This window comes from Gallus gallus, chromosome 3 (assembly GCF_016699485.2).
Source record: "Gallus gallus isolate bGalGal1 chromosome 3, bGalGal1.mat.broiler.GRCg7b, whole genome shotgun sequence".
NCBI classification, from domain to species: domain Eukaryota; kingdom Metazoa; phylum Chordata; class Aves; order Galliformes; family Phasianidae; genus Gallus; species Gallus gallus.
The window spans coordinates 91277269-91294931 of NC_052534.1; positions in this window are offsets into that span (position 1 = coordinate 91277269).

Below are 17663 nucleotides of genomic sequence, written 5' to 3' on the forward strand. Positions count from 1 at the left end.
ATTGTGGCCTTCAGGTACTGAAGGGAGCTTATAAGCAGGAGAGTGACTGACTTTGTACATGGTCAGATAGTGATAGAACAACAAGGAATGGCTTTAAACTTGAAGAGGGGAAATTTAGGTTATATGTTAGAATGGTTGGGACTCAGAGGACTCAGAGGATGGTGAGGCAGTGGCACAGTCTGCCCAGAGAGGTTGTGGGTGCTCCATCCTTGGAGGTTCTCAAGGCCCGGTTGGATGGGACCCTGGGTAGACTGTGGGTGAGAACTCTGCTCATGGCAAGGATGTTGAAACTACATGATCTTAAAGGTCCCTTCTAGCCCAAGCCATGCTGTGTTTCAATGATTCTGTGAAGTCAGGAGGGCCTTTAGCAGCACAGACTGTGAGCCCACCTGCGAGCAAGGCAATCTTCCCTGTCCCTGAAAGATCCTGCTTGCAGAAGAAGCCTTATCACTGTTCAAAGCACAAATATCATTCCCCTCATGATTTCTGACACCCAGCATTACATTTTATTACTAGAAGTAGTAATCAATTGACAGTGCTCCTTACTGTTACATAACTACAACTCACTGGCTCCTTCAGCCCAGTGCCATTTCTGCTCCAGCTGGCACCTCCCTAGGCTGCACCAGTGCAGAACGCCAGCCATGCGTACCACCTGGGCAGCATCCCCTGGGCCTGAGGGCACAGGGTTGACTCTGCCCACCCTGTCCACCCCTTGTGGATGCTCAGCAAGCTCTGCTTCAGCATGAGCGGTGTGCTTTAAATTGGTCGTGCCCATCCTGCCTGCTGGGGAGCCCAGATTTGGGCCAGGCTCTGCCTGCTGCCTGTCTCTCCACCCAGCTTGCAGTAAGGTGCCGGCTGACCAGAGACTGAACAGCCAGGACTTCTTGGTTTGGCCCCTCTAGAGCAAATCAATACCTGTAAAGCTCAGCCTGAAATACAAAGCCAAATAAATAAACAACTCTATTGCTTCAGAATCCTAAATGGCATTTCTCTTCCTTGCAATTAATTGCCCATGAATCATCTTTATTTAAGCTTAAAGCAATGAGTAACTCAGTGACGCAACAGGAGCTACAGCTTCTGAATTCATCTCTGCAGGCACCAAAAATAAAGGGTGATACCTTTGACTGATTTGTTGTCAAAACAACTGCAGTCAAGAGCAGCTTTTTATTTTTCAGTGGTTTTCAGTTTATTTCCCAAGACTTTGGCTAAAGGATTTTTCCTCACTTTGGCTGAGGAAAACACAGATGGCAGAACGCTCAGGGCTCGTCTCCATGTGGAAATACAATGGAAGAGGTATTCCTGGATGTTTGATGCAGAAATGAGCGTTCTAATTGTTATTCCAGAGCAATTATTTTTGAATCGCTATTTTGGTTCAAGTCTCTGTGCAGCCGCACTGTTACTGAATTACCTCTGAATATGGATTACAGCCCTCCTGCTCTGAAACAGCAGCATCCAGAGAGGACGCCTGCCCAAAGAGCGCTCTGCAATAGCTATTTCAGAGGCTCTCCAAGCACTGAGTAGCCCTCAGGGCAGGCAGCCCGAGGTCTTCCAGCAGCACTGGGGTGGCCACGTTTGCACCATGGTGCTGACAGCCCAGGGAGGAGAAGAGGAACCCTGAAGGCACTCTTGGTTGTGTGATCTCACGGAGGTGGCAGCGGGAAGGCTGGGGAAGGTGCTCCTATCGTTGTTATCCACTCAAGAGCCTTCTCATGTTTTAGATTTTTCTTCTGAAATGTCAGTAAGAGGGGGATGTCCCACACAGAGCTGTGAAAAGAAGTCAGATCTCGGAGGAAATGAGGTTGTCTTTTCCCGTTATCTTTCCTCACCCGCCACTGAGATCTGAACGTAAACTGAAACAAAACTTCCCTGTGAAACAATTTGCTAAGACTGAACAGTGAAACGTTTGAACAGCATAATGGATTTATACACGAAGATACAAAGCATTTGCATATTCATTTTCCTGTCTTCTTCTATAGAAATACACTTTTTCCCTCTATTGAAATGCTATCTATTTACACATGCAATCATGACTTCTGCCAGTGAGTCAACAATAGCCATGCATTTTTATTGCTTCCATTATTTCCTATTGCAGACATATGTTAACAAGTACAGTATGTATGAAACTTCACATGCCTCATAGCTACAAATGCAGTACAAAGTGTATTTGTCATAGTCCAAAGTAAAAATATACATATTTCCTAAGGATGTGTAGAAGTCTTTTTGATTTGCTAACACAATTATTCAACATACGATGTATCTATCATTCTTGACAAAATTAACAGTGTGGTTTTGGTAAGCCTGTAGCTCCTTCGAGTATTTTCCAATACTCATTAACTCTTAGAGCACCTGCAGGTACCTGTCATAAACCACGCCAGAGGAATAATTTGGAAAACAGGACATTAATACAGGTGGTTGTGGTGTTGTCCTTTATCTGTGTCAGTTCCTTGTTCCACTTAGCGCAGACGTGTGCAGAGCCACGTCAGTGGAGTTAAAAGGAGGTCATGGAGCTGCAAGTCAGCGTGGACAACAGTAATGGTATTGGTCAGAAATGCAAAACTGGGGGTTGTTGGACAACAGCCAGAGAACAAATCAGAAAACACTGTGCTGTTACAGAAACTCATGGTGTAGTTGCATCTTGAATACCAAATGCTGGTTTTGGTTCCCACCTTAAAGAAACAGAATCTGGTACAGGAGATGATGTGTCCCTGATGACAATATCTGACCGTGGTCATGATGATGTCATAGCAAGCCAGAATTGAAAGCAAATCATATGAAAAGACGGCGCCTTGTTACCTTCAAACAGGCACATCAGCCTTGACAGAAGTCTTTAAAACTGCAGATAGCACAGACACGAGAATTAGGGAGCAATCAATGCATTCATTATTCAAAGTTTTGAAACAACAACAACAAAAAAAAGAAAAACTTTGAACACTGGAAAACTGAAATGTTAGCATGCATCGCTGCAAGATGCGAAAGTCAGGTGAGTAACTGAGTTCGAGAGGCTTATTGGACAAATTTGCAGGAAGGTATTTTTTCGAGGGTTATCAATTTCCCTATGTTGGAGATTGCTGAAAGCTAAAGGAAAGTGCATTTAGAGAAACACCACTCTTTCCTGTAATCCTTTTCCCCTGAGGAGCAGCTGACGTCTGCACTCAGACAGCACGAGGTCAGACCTCTGGTCTGAATCACTGCAGCTACCACTATAGACAAAAAAACCTGCTTTTCAATGGCATCCAGTAAATCTCCCAGAGAAACATTTTAAAGATCTTTTTGTTATATTCTGTAATCCAGGATCACTAAAGAGAAATATATTCAGAATAATTGTAAATAACAACTTGTGGAATGCATAGAAAGCTCAAACAGTAGAGTACTAGAGTCTAATCAAATCATAGGCTAGCATAGAATAGTGTAGAATAGAATGGAATGGAATGGAATAGTTCAGTTGGAAGGAACCAATAGATCATAGAATGGCCTGGGTTAAAAAGGACCACAATGATAATCAAATTTCAACCCCCCTGCTATGTGCAGGGTCGCCAACCAGCAGACCAGGCTGCCCAGAGCCACATCCAGCCTGGCCTTGAATGCCTCCAGGGATGGGACATCCACAACCTCCTTGGGCAACCTGTTCCAGTGCGTCACCACCCTCTGAGTGAAAAACTTCTTCCTAATATCTAACCTAAACCTCCCCTGTCTCAGTTCTCCCTTGTCCTATCACCATCCACCCTCATAAAGTCCATCATCTAGTCCAACTGCCTGAGCACTTCAGGGTTAACCAAAAGTTAAAGCATAATAAGTACAGTGGGAAAAAATATATTATCTTTCCTTTAGCCAGAGCAGCCCCAGGTGATTCTATGGAGTACCATTTGCCCTGCTGCTGATATTGTCCAAATTATAATATCTGTAAAAAGAGAGTCTCGGAGCATATGGTACAATCATCCAAATTTTGTTACAAGTTTCATACATTTCAAGTTTAATAAAGAAGTGTTTAATACAAAAATATTAGAGTTCTTCTTCAAAGTTGATGCTTACATGGCCAAGTTTTCCAGGTGTCCACCTGATCCTGAGGGCTGCAGACAGCAGGTACAGCAGGAAGGAAGGATACACTGGCTAACAAAAAGATGTAAGCCCTCAAACACCCAACAATCTCACATCAGCAAACTGTGGCTCTCCTCCCCTCTCTGTTTTCTCCTCCACATTCTGTTGCTCTTGCAAATAGCTATCTTTTTTTCACAGGGATTTCACACTGTATTTCACGTGAGGCATAACTAAGTGCTAATTTTGAAAACAGAAGATGATAGCACAGCCACAGAGGTGGGGATTCCCTTGCATTAAATGCACCCACCAAAGCAATTGAGTGATAGCATAGAGATAAAACTGTGCAGAAACAATAAGAACTTTGATAAAGTGCTTTTAAGCGTGCATTTACGTGATGAAATATGACTCAATTACTGCTTGAAATTGTGATGAGAGCCAGCATGGTGCTTCATGCAGCCTGCCTTGGAGATGATGGATATGAAAGACTGCAAGCGTGTTTGCTTTTTGAATCTTTTCTTCTTCTTTTTTTTTTTCTTCAGAAGAATAGAAGGTGTTTACCTGGTCACAAAAGCATGTTTTTTATATAGGGTGGGGGAGTGAGAGAGGAAAGAGTCCTGTGAGTGCCTGGGATGGCTGCTACTTCCTTTCAGAGCAGGGCGAGGACTCTAAACACTGCGGCGTGGGTCCAGCTCAGTGACCTTGGTTTACTCTCACCATATAGAGCCGCCCCGTAAGCAGACAGCCACCCCTTCCTGGTCAGGGGTGCTCTTGGACATGGGACAGTTGTGCCTTTGGTCCTTGGGCTTGTCTGCTCAGAGCTGTGACCTCAGAGCCCTGCATCTGCATTGGCACGGTGGGTGCTCTGTGGTGTATGCCCCCATCCATGGGCCGAGGTGTTTGTTCCTTTGGGACAGGGACAGATGATGAAGGGAAGCTGGGTGAGCTCTGCTACAATAACAGAAACACAGATTGCATTTTATACTGCATAAATAAATCTACTGCTGCTCTTTCCTGTTGAGCACTAATGGTCAGCATGCTCTGAACTTTCTTTTTATCTTCCTGTGGTAAAACCACACGCACACTCTGCATGCTCTGGCTTTTTTTTTTTCTCTAGAGAATATCAGGTGGACCTTTACAAAAACAACAAAACCAAACAAATAACAACAACAGCAACAACAAAACACAAGAAGAACGCTTTAACTTGTAAAAAAGTACTTTCCTTATTCCTGGATGTAACCAAACGCCTCATGCTGAAGCAGGGTGCATTTTCAGGCTTTAATGCAATTCAGATACAAATCACTTACATTCCTCTCCTGGAATTTTCAGTGGTTCTCGTCCTGCAGCAGTGGCTGTACCCAATTGGTCCGTGTCACCAAACGTGTTCACTCTGGAATCTCTACCCCCTGTCTGTACATCTTGAAATTCATCAGAACTGTTCTGTTCCGTGATGGGAAAGATGCCCTTTTCCTGCAGGAATACCTCAGGTGGAGCAGCTGAAATGCCAGCATGCTTAAAGCCACTGTCATTTCTCAGTTTAGCATTACAGAATGCTAAACCTGGGCCTGGAAAATGCGGTGCTGTGGTAGTGTTGGCCAAGAGTGCCGTTTTTAAGATCTGCACAACTATACCACCAAATCATACTGACACAAAACATGACACTTTTTTTCTGTTCTCACCACTTCACAGCTGTGGAAAATGGCATGAGCTCTATCAGCAAAACCCACAAGACCAGGGCCAGGCTAAAACCAGGGGGGCCTGATGTCACACGAGTACATTTTAGTGGTGTTTGAGTGAATTTGGTGATCCGTTTGGCTTGGCTTGCTTCTTGCTGTGGTATTTCAATCTACAGTGAATGCCTATCATTTCCTCATCGAGCAGACAGGAAATGAATGCCTGTGATGTATTATCACCGCTGTTAATTCAGTGGTCTGCGAGCAGAGATACAGTACACTCATTTGGGTGGTATTATCTACTTCAGACACCAGCCAGCAGGCGCTGCAGAGGAAACATTTCACTGGCTCCCTTGTTCTCCACAGAATATTAAGCCTTGAAAGGAAGGCCCAAAGCTCAGATACTCATGCAAGGCAGGAGGACATTTTATGCTCATTGATGTATAAATCTCAAGGAGAGTCTGTTTTGCTCTCTGCACCTGCACAAAAGATTTGCTGCCAAGTAGCTCGAGGGCCTCTGCCTGCCCCAGCAGGGGTGCATCCCTGAGTCTTCCCTGTCCCTGGGCTGTAGGACTTCTTCAGAGTGAAAAAATCTCCACCTCCCAGCAGTTAGTGAGCTTCACGCTCAGCCCTGGGCAGCACAAGCAGTGGTCTCACTGGGCACCATTCCACAAACTGCAGCTGAAGGAAAGCACCTTTGAACCTCTTGGCAGCACAGCAAACGACAGCACCTGCCCAGCTCCCCCTCCAGCACTCCTGCAGAGCCTCCGGCAGCTCTCCGCTTCAAGTTCGAGAGCTCACAACTGTGCAAAAGGGCATAAAGTGGCTGGAAGTATGCAGAAGGGAGGAAAAGGTTACTCCCACGCTGCACTCCTTTCCACGAGCTTCAACGTTTACAGTGTGCAATGGCTGCTGAATCAGCCCCAGCATTTTTACGCTGGCAGTGAGCAGTAACTCTGAGAGAGCATTGCCAACTGTTGTTCCGAAGGAATAAGATTTAGGGAGTTATTTCATCAGAAAGAAGAAACTGGTTTCCTCGTGTTTTTGCTAGTATTTATGGAAAGCTGTCCCATAGATCTCCCAGTGTTTGGAAAGGGCTAACTCTCGTTAGCAGAGGATCTGGAATTTTTTTTGTTGGTTTTTCAAATGTTCAGTTTTCAGTCAGCATCTTCTGAGCTGAATGTCTGAGGTTACTTGAATGCACAGCTAAATATCAGACCAGTTCTCTGCTGGGGCTGAGGGGGCTGCGGTATTCCCAGCGCCTTTTGAAGGTGGTTACATCTGGAATTGCTCACCAGCTTTAAATTCCATCTGTAAGTGCCTAAACATAGATTTAAAAGAAATATTTAAGTATTTAGACTTTGAGATACTTCTAATGCTTTCTTTCCCTCCTCAAACGTGCTAACGCATTCTTCCCTTATGCTTACATTTATGGCAGAGCCCTGCAAGGTTTCAGTCAAAACTCTTCCCACATAAGAAATACTGAATGTGATAGGAGCGGATCACTGTCATTATTTCCATTACGTCAGATCCTCAATACATGACCTCACTGAAGCCCAGAGTAATAACAACAGCATTTTATAGTTTTCCTGTGCCTTTTACTCAGGAATCTCAGAAAACCCTTCTGAAACATTGAGCCAAGCAGAACCAGAGGTGAATCTTACCCACCTAGTGGTGGTCCTGCCAGCTAAATGGGAAACCAGTGTGTCGAGTGGATGAACCAAGAGGCACAGAGCAGACAACAAACAAGTAAATGTTTTCCATCCTGTCTTTGCCATCTGAACTCTTCATTCTCTCATGTGCGTTCATTTGATCTGCTTTCTTCTGTCTGCCTAGGACTAAGGCAAGGATTCTCGCCGACTGAGAAAACTGGTAGTACAGGCTTTGTCAGGTAGATTTGTGGAGACCAGAAGGAGGTGCTATGTACTACCCAGCTTTTTATCTGCTTTTCCCTGCCTTTGACATTAACTGGCCGGTCCTTTCAGCTCTTTCGTTGTTGTTGTTGTTGTTTTCCCGGTTGTCTTGCACTTCTGCTTTGTTTCTTGAAGCCCAAGCTGCCAGGTGCTGGCAGTGCCCTCAGTGCACATCCCAGGGAGTGGATTCCCCCTGTCTGGCTGGGAAGTTGCCCAGGGCACATTGTGACTGCGTTGCAGCCTGCAGGCTTGGGGCTTGGCTCAGGACCTCTACGAAATGGTGGATGGCAGGAGCTCTGCCTCATAGATGTAGCCCAGTGGACTTTTGGAGAAGCCAGACTTTCTGTTCTCCTAGTGTTTGTTAAGAGGAAGGCAACAATCAGACCAATGCAGCAGTTTTTACTGCTGGAAAATGTATTTTTACTAATAGAGTAATCCTATTGAAAATACATAGATTTTAATGTTTCTCTGTGTCCCTATAAGTGCACCTAGTCCATACCCAGATCCACATTCCACTAAATATTGGGCCACACGAATCTGTAGAGTCTACACATTCGACATTTCTGCTTTGCTCTGTTGCATTAAATTGGGTTATGGCAAATACTGAGTGCTGTTAAGCAGCTTCGGATGTCACACCGTACATCACACACAGCAGTTTTGGACTAAATATAAAATATACCTTTCCACTTTTTTTTTTTTTCTTGCTTTCTGCAGCTTATGCCGTAACCTTCATAACACTTGCACATATTTTTTGTGTTAATATACCATAGGTTAAATTATATCAGCCAACATCTTTTCAGCAGTGCCAGTTCAATCAGAACACACAAAGCTTCGCTGCAGTTTTCATTCACAACTTAATAGCTTCAAGACACAACTTGTCCCTAAAGGACTCAAATGTTATGTTTGCAGCAGCCTCATAACATCCCCACAGGCACTGGCAGTGCTGAGTCGCATGCTTTAGATTTCTATACAATAGCTTAAAATGAAATAGCTACTGACCACTGTAACAAGCAAGAGAAATAAATTTTACTGTAGGGTCATGGTTCATGGAACACCTCCAGCCACACAAGATATTCATTAGCTGAAGAGCAAATGGCACTGAAGAGCTTGTTTTCTGCTTGTGCTAAATTGTAAGAGATTCTGCTGTTTCTGAGGGCATAGCAGATGCACTGCACTCTCTGTCTCTCTGTCTGTAAGTGCAGTGTTAAATTAAAGTGTTCTTTTTTACATTTGAACTAATGCAGAGGCATTACTGACCACATAAAAATCAAAACACGAGCGATAATGTTTTGAATGCCAGTGCTTGTCTCTGGTGAAGAGCATCTTCATTCTGTAGGGATCTGCATTTTTTGCAGTGCCGCAGTTCATTCTTCCAGGCCAAAGTTAAAACACTCACTCCCATTTTATAGGAGACAAATATTACAGTAAGCCACAATACAAATAATCCACATTTTCTTGGAATATATCTGCATCTTGTAACATTACCTTACTTTGAGATGTCTAATCACTCACAGATGGGAATTATAAGAGAGCAGATAACAGAAAGGGTGATAGATACTATGAAACGTGCCAGATTTTGTACAGATTAGTCAAATTTAGACAATCTACAAATCTGTTGTACAATAGCACACAAACAATCACACCCCCTCATGGCAGAGGGCCCAGGGTTCTTTAAGGTCCCTTCCAACCTTAGCCATTCTGTGTTTTTGACATACATGTAGAAAGGAAATCAGTGTTCCATTAAACATAAAATGTGCATTCTTTTTACTGTGGACAGTAGTTTTGTTCATTCTGAGACTGAAATTATAGATGGTTGCCACAGTGGCTCTCCTTCACTATCCTGCAGTTGCAGAAGTGGACGAGCAAACAAAACTGGAGTGTCTCATCTTTGCACACAACAAAGGTGCCATGTGCTGCTTTGTCAATGTAAGCACACTTAGTGACAAAGCTACTGTTTTTCTTTTCCTATTGCACTTATCCTACAACAAAGATCTTTTCACTGCTGATTGCACTAGTGTTGCTTCAGGAGCAGTGACTTCAAGCCACGAAACTTGTTGTGCTTGGCGTGATATAATTCCACTGGAAGAACAAGAAACAGCTCCATACAGACATCACACAGGCCCTGGGATCATGAGGAGCTAATGTTCATTTAGACCATACTGACTTTCTAGAATGCACTTCAGCACATAATTTACATCCCTGGTAGGCATGTCCAGCAATAACCCATTAGAAATGTCACTACCCTGCCAACATGGGTGGGTAAGGAGTGGTACTGAGTCACCCCCCAGCTGCATCAGCACAATTCAGACATGATGCTAAGGCTGTGGAACATCATGAACTTATCCTGCCTTCAGAAAGAAAAACAAACAAATAAATAAAAAAAATTAAATTGGAATAAAAAATAAAACCAATCAACCAAAAAGAGTAACTAACTTTTAAGCCTGAGGTCCCTGTGATCTATTCCCTGCCTCATGCCATCATGCATCATAACCCCTGCCTGGGCTGTACCGAAAGACAAAACCTGTGTTTTACTAATGTTATATTAATTTTTCCACAGACCCGCAGGAGAAACACCAGCGACTTTTTTCATAGAGGGGGGTCAGCACTGGGATGGCTATTTTTATTGACTAGGTCTATTGATTTATATGCTAGCATAGTTCGGTTGTTTACTCAGGCATTTCCCCATGGGCTTGCTTAATGGAGAAAATGTCTGCATATATGTATGACTAGCTAAGTTTCTTTGCACTTCTTTGTAATTAGGTTAAAAGCTTCAGTTTTGTTTGCCTAGTTACTGTTCTACTGATTGTCGTAGTTAATGTGGTGGTGAAGTTCTCAAAAATTTCACAGTAAAGTCATGCATCCCTCTGCAGAACACAAGACTCAAGTAATTAAAGACAAATATGCAGCAATATAAGGTCGGGTACATGCCCTTTATTTTTGTTTTCTTCCCTGCAGCCGTGGCTAAGGCAGAGGCTGCATTACCTCTGCTGAGCATCAGGCAGAGCTTTATGGAAGAGACACGGAAGCATTCCTCACTTTGGTGGGGGGGCTGCTGGGGGGCTTTCATCAGTGGCATGAGGAATACTGGCAGTGGGTTGACTGCTTGTTGAACAAAATGGGATCAGTGTACCACCACTGGGTCTCTGCATTGAGTCACTCATCCCATGTCTGCATGCGCCGCAGCAGACTTCTTGGAGGAGCATTTTGGTGAACAATTTGAGCAAAACATTTTTTTTACCAGCAAGTGCATGGATAAATAATCTCCCCATTGCTATCTGTGTGGATGGTTCTCTCTATATTGCACTGTATCCTACGGCAATTGTTCAAAGGATGCATATGGAGAAAATAGCAGGTCCCTTCTGCACTTCTGCAGGAAAAAATGCCTCAGTGATAAGGGAAAGGGAGAGAATTAGGGTTCCAGACCCAGCTTTTTGCAATATAGTTGCTCTTTACACGAATAAACAGCTGCAACAGTCCTGAAGCACCATCCCTCAGGCATAACTCCTTCGGAAGCCTCCTGCTGAGCCAGGCCCTTTCTTTTTGTCCTCCAGCTGCCCTCCTTCTAGCTCGTTCATGGCCTGCTTCAGCAAGAAGCCCAAGGCTATCTGCAGCCTGCTGCCAGGCCCAGGATCCCAGCCACAGGAACACCTCTGCTCTGGGCCACTTTGTAAACAGGAGATGCCATCACCCTTGCTGCATCACTGCAGCTTGAAAAAAACCTACCGTGGGCCAGACAGCCAAAGCTTTTTGAGGAAGCTTAGCAGAAATAAGATGATTTAACTTCACAGCACCTGGCTGCTGCACCTCCCCTCATCTGGCGGCTGTCAAATCCAGGGAAGTGGGATGCCTGAGGCACAGGGAGCTTCCAGGTCCTGTGTTGCTTTCTGCCTACTACAACAGTCCTGTGCACAGAGAGTTTGGTACTTAAAGTATACGATCTTCTGCATCGTACACTAGGTTTCAGCTGTGCAACAGGTATGCAGCTTGCAATCTAGGTCAATGAGATATGCTCGATTCTCACTGAAATGACCTCACTGCTGGGCTTCATCAGCTTACACAAGAAGGATGTGGTGCAGTATTACATTAAAGTGCCAAGCCCTTCTTTAAGAATAAAGCAAAAGAAGAGCGTTATGATCTATTATGTATACATTGATTAATTTGGTGACTTGATAGCTGAGTTATCCTACACCATCTGAAACAGTTCAACATTTGCCTTTAAAGGCAGTGGCAGAACTGATCAAGTGCAGGCTCCTGTGCTGCTGAACTCATCCTTGCACAGGATGACTAAACCAGATGTTATTCACTTTGAAATTCAAAGGAAACTTTACTTACTGGGTTTTTCTTAAGAGCAAAATGTAGGATGACTGACTATGTTGCTTATCCTCAAGACGAACAGACCAATTTGCCAAATCTAGCGTGAAGATTTAAAAACATGCTTGCAGAAGAAGGATTATGAGATTATGGCACTATGCAATAGCACCACAGACAATGGGGAATTATTTACAACGGCATTTGTGCATCAAAACATTTGTCCTCATAGGAAATGTAAGCTTATTGGTTTTGATATCGATCGACAATTCTCTGAAGTATCTGAATGCCTCAGTCCCAAGTAAATGACAGATCTTTTGCTTTTTTTTTTTGTTGCTAACAACAGATGAAAGTTGTTGACCAATTGAAAATTGTGGTAAATTATCATGATTTTAAAAGCAAAAGGAACCAATGCCAAGTCCCAAGTACGCACTGGGACCACTAAAGCCAGGAGAAGAATACAGTGGGATTTCAAAGAATCAAGTGATTTTACATGAAAGTGTAACACGTGAATACACAGATTCATCAACAGTGGAAAGAATGGGAAATCCATTGAAGAATTACATTACCTGAAATCTAAGGAAAAGTATGTGAATGTAAGTTACAAAATTCTTATGAGAAGAAAGGGCTAGTATGTAAATTTCTTCACAGAAGATAAACTCTTCTAATTGAAGCATTCACTAAAGTCTCTGAACTCCCTAAATCGAAATAGGCTTCTTACGCATAAGTAAATTCTCAGCCGGCATAAATCTCTCCAGCTTTAGCCTAAACTGAATTCACAGACTGGAATAAACCCTTGTGTCTGAAGCAAGCTTTATATTCCCTTACCTCTAAACATAAGGGATGCTGTCTGTTTTGCCTGACCTACATTCAGAATAAGACAGTCACACAAACCACCATAACCCTTTAGAAAGTAACTACAGCTCACCTGTATGCACCAGCCTTAGAGCAGACCACCTTTATTCTAACTGTGACAGCAATTGGGGAAAAATTTATTTGGAGCTAATATTTCAGGTGACATCAAAAAGTGGAAAATTGAGATCTTCGTAGATCTATGTCTCGCTGGAGATATACTAAGAAAGGTGTAAGGAATCAGACTTGCAGTTTCCTTGGTGATCTGCACTTGATTTACATGCTGGTGCATTGAGAACAGTGACGGATAGCAACTGCTGAAACACTGGAAGTTTTGGAAACACTGTGAATTTGAGTCCTGGCTTTGGGAAAATTAAACTGTAAGAAAACTATTTTCAATGAAGATGAAGTTAGAGGCAGGCAAATCTGCTAGGATTAAGCCAAGTAAACTGCCATCTAGGTTTCCTACGTGTAGATTATCTGCCCAGTTGGATAAAGTATGTAGAAAATCGATTGAATGCCTTGTATAAGCTGGTCTCCAAGGACTAACTTTAATGAAAATGTCATGACTAGAACATTCTGCTTCAAACTCTACACCTGACTACTTCTCACGTCTACAGCACCATACAGAAAACCCAAATCTGCCAGGCAGACTGGACCAGGACTTTTCAGAGGGCTGGAGCTCCAGCTGTGGGACTCAACTTGTGATCAAGTCAGAGGCACCTCAGAGCTTGGACAGGCTTTTTTTCAGTCCCCCTCCTCTCTCATTGGAGAGTCTTTTAAATTGTTCAGGTGGACATAAACTCAAATAATCTGAATTTTAGAATCATGGAATTTAGGCACCTGGCCTCACACCTGTTGAATTCAATGTCCTTCATTTCAATTATTCATTCAGAACCATTTTAGGTAAGACTGCCAGAAGAAATGGGACAAAAGCCAAGTCTTCTTTCATATTATGTTACTGATATCACTGCTATGATTGAGAGGGAATGGAGAGGGGAAAAAAATCACTCCTTTTAAGTAGTTTTTGAAGCAGACGAAGTGAATCTTCCCATTGTGAACTCTGAGTAACAAAAACTCATTTTTAACATTGATCTCAAAAGTATAAGAGACTTGGATCCATCATCAGTGTTTTTATTAACAGATTAGGAAACCTCAAATTAAACACAACTTGCTCTATCCACAGAGAAATTTTTACCAAGAGCTAATCTGCTAAAATATCTTTTTAGATTAAGTTGACATTCCCAGACTGTAGAAAGGTAGGGCTTTTTTAGCCTCCCTTTTGTATCATGTTATTGTGAATTAAAATACACCTCTGCTAAAGTCAGTGAAAACTTTTATCAACCATTTGAATGAAGCCAAGATTTCAGTAAGTTGGTCTAAGCACAGAAATTAAAGCAAACTCTATCAGTGCATGGTAACATACGTTTTCATGCTAATCCACTAGGAAGAGAAGAGAATTAATAGGAACAGCACTTACTCTAGGAAAATCTAGGAAAACGCCACCAGTTCCTGCATACTTTATTAGAAAACTAATTAATAACCAAAATTGAGTAATGACTTCTGTAGAAATATTTATAGCTCTCTTCCTTACTCTATCATTATCTATGGCTACGGCAGAGTTTCCCACATTTGGGTGTCACTCCAGCCTTGATTATGTAGGAGCACTCAGGAAAGTGATCTGAATTAACTACAGGTGTGTCTTTGAAGTGCATTAGTAAAACTCGCTTTACTCCTGTACTCTTACTTTTCAAGTACTCTTTAATTTAATTTTGCATACTTTTCTTTGGAAACAGAGAGAACTAAAGTCAAATTAATAGTAAGCCTGTGCATCTGAGGGCAAATATAATTTAATCTACTTTTCAAAGACTTCCGAAGTATAGTAAGCAAAACTAATTTTAATGCATGATTCAGAATAGGAGATTCACGTGTGGTTTTACTGTGGTTATAATAACTTGCTTTAAAACGGTCTTGAATTTTGAGCTGTTGTGAGTGACAAGTCTTATGTTACAGAATGAAGTGAAAATTATACGGGTATAATTTTATAAGCCATATCTGTAACTCCATCTGTCACACAACTGCCTCAGTGTTGTTGCTTAGCTAGTATTTTGTACCATTTTCCAACGTATTTTTTTCTCAATACATTTTTCATGGCATTGTTTTATTTAACAAAAATTCCATACCTCCATATATGCCTCTATACTGCGCATAATTCTGTACTGCCATAAATCAGAAACTGAGTATTTATCTCCAATTCTGGACTTGATATTCCTCTGGCATTCTCATACTCATAGAGTACTGAGCGTTTGAAGGGAAAGGGCTTACATACCCCTGTTTTACAATGACAATAAAACGTGAAATGCTTGGTAGAGTTTGGGCTAGACTTTCGTCCTCTGCCAGCAATAGGAAGTTAAATCTCCTCCAGTGAAAGCCTTGCTATGAAGACAGAGCAAAGGCACACCTGAGTGCTGGGCTCCCTGGCTATGCGTGCAACTCAGAGGAATCTGGAAGGCTGTCTGTGGCAACACAGTGGGACTTGATGCAGCAGATGGCATTACACCACCAATAGGACTGTGACTAGATTTTTGTTAGGTATTACAAAATTAGGTATTAGATTTTGTTAGGTCCCATATTATCTTTCCTGTCATTTTATTTGTTCTGTTGTTTAAATTCTTGCATTATTACTTTTTTTCCCATTAATTAAAAAAAAAAAACAGATCAAAAAGAAAAAAGCAAACAAAAAACCCCAATTTCTTATACATTGCTGTATAAAATTAAATACAACAATAGAAGAAAAGTCCATCAGATTTTATTAAAACTAAAGATGCTTGTATGGCCACTAGCATAGGAAGTTGATGCTGGCAGGATATGCCAGGGGAAGTATCACCTTGAACTTGCTCTGTGCCTTGTTTCTTTTCGTAAACACAATTGTCAGAGACAGGATGCTGGGGCAAATGGACTTTTGTCCTGATTCAGTCCTCCTAATGTAAGTATCCCTTTACTGTTCAAGAAAGATGTTTGTCTTTCAGCAATATTGCTTCTAATTCCCTGGGTTTGCCTCTATTCTCTTTTACTCATAAATGTGGTTATTCCTACAGATGCACCATAAACAGCCTTACACATTCCCTACTCTCCAGGGTGAGGAGATTCATGCTCTATCTCTCCTTCCAGACAGAAGCACAGTATTTAAGTGTCTTCTCAATTTATGAGAGGCAATGCCTGCAATGTCTGCCTGCCTGCAATCAGGGCTAGGAATGGAGAAAGTAAGGATTTCTCAAATATGAAGGTTTTGTATCACATTGATCCAAGGGGACAATTGCTTCAGAGGAACAGGACATTGTGGAACAGGGAGACTGTTAGGATAAACATAAATGAGACAATGTCATTCTTATCCTTTGCTGTGGGTTGCATAAAAGCTTCAACGACTGTCGGAGGTGGCGTTGTGGGAATAATTTGTGTTTTCAGTCACTGAAATAAATGTATTTCTGGATTGGATATACAATGCATGACTACTTATTGACAGTTCAGAAACAATACTTGCAAGTGTAGATGCAGTATTGAAAAAGAAAGCAGGTTAGTAAATAAACAGCGAGAATGCAAAGTCAGGAAATTTCTGTTTGTTTTGTAAATGATTTGACAAGGCTTGCTGTGTGTTTTGCCTTCCAGCACATATAGAACTTTATTATTAATCATGATTTGTTGTTTGATTCCAGTAATAGCAAACTTTGCAAAAGAAGCAAAAAGATGCAGTTACCAGTTATGAAGTTATCGTTTGAGAAGTACATTGTCAGGATTAATTCACTAATATACATGAGGACTTTCAGATCATTGCACAGAAGCTGCTCTACAAAGGAAGCATGTAATTTGTTTTCTCACATCAGAAGCCCATTATTACTACAGCAAATAAGGAACATTTTGAATGTCAGGAAAGAACAGAAGTTAAAAGTAAACAAAATTCTGCATTAAATCACATCTGACAGAAAAAAAGCAGGCCTTCCTGATGCACAACAGCATTTCAGTCCCTCCTAGATTAAAGAATACGTACTCTTCAACCACATTTTCATTAATGATTACCTGAGATGTTTGTAATACAAGGGACAGTAAGCACAGGACTATTCATCACTCTCCTCTCCAAAGTGGCCATTCAAGACACCAGGAGAAACAAGCACAGTTGAACGGACCCTGTCAACTCTATCATCTGCTTCCAGTCCCCCACCTTCTCATGTCAGCTGGTAGAGATCTTGTGAGCAGTACCCACTGCTTGCCCAAGCACATTCCAGCAGTGATGGATGGTGAGAGGTGCTCTGCTCTGCTGCCCTGTCTCTTTTTGAGTCTGTAACCTCTCTTGTCCCCTGGAATAGCTTTTTATTCTCACACTTCTTTTTTTTCCCCTAGCCCTTTCTCTGCTTAGATGGCTTGAAGGTTTGGTTACGGTTGGGCTAGCACCTGGCTCTAAAAGGCAGAATGACAGCTACCAGAGTTCAAGCAGGACTTAATTAAAAAATTTTAGCTCCATCCTGCATGGTCTAGTGAGAACTTATATGCTCGCTGCATCACTGAGAAATACTTGCAGAATAATTGGCCCCAGGAGAGTCATATGCAGGTGCCTTGAGATTCTCCCTCTACAAAGAGTAGCCTTCTTTGTTATCCACTGCTGATGTCAATTGGCACAAGAAACGTTGAACTGCAATGCTTCTCAAGTATTATTCTTTGCCAATCACTTTTGTTCTGTCTCTTTTCAGATATTTTTTGAGAACTGGCCTCACAATGTTCCAAACAAGGAGAGAATGTGGAGATGAGCTCTACATTTGTCAGGGGCCTTATGCCTCTGATTTGGATCAACAGTGTAGCAAAATGTTTGTTCTCCAAAGGAAGCGGAGGTCAC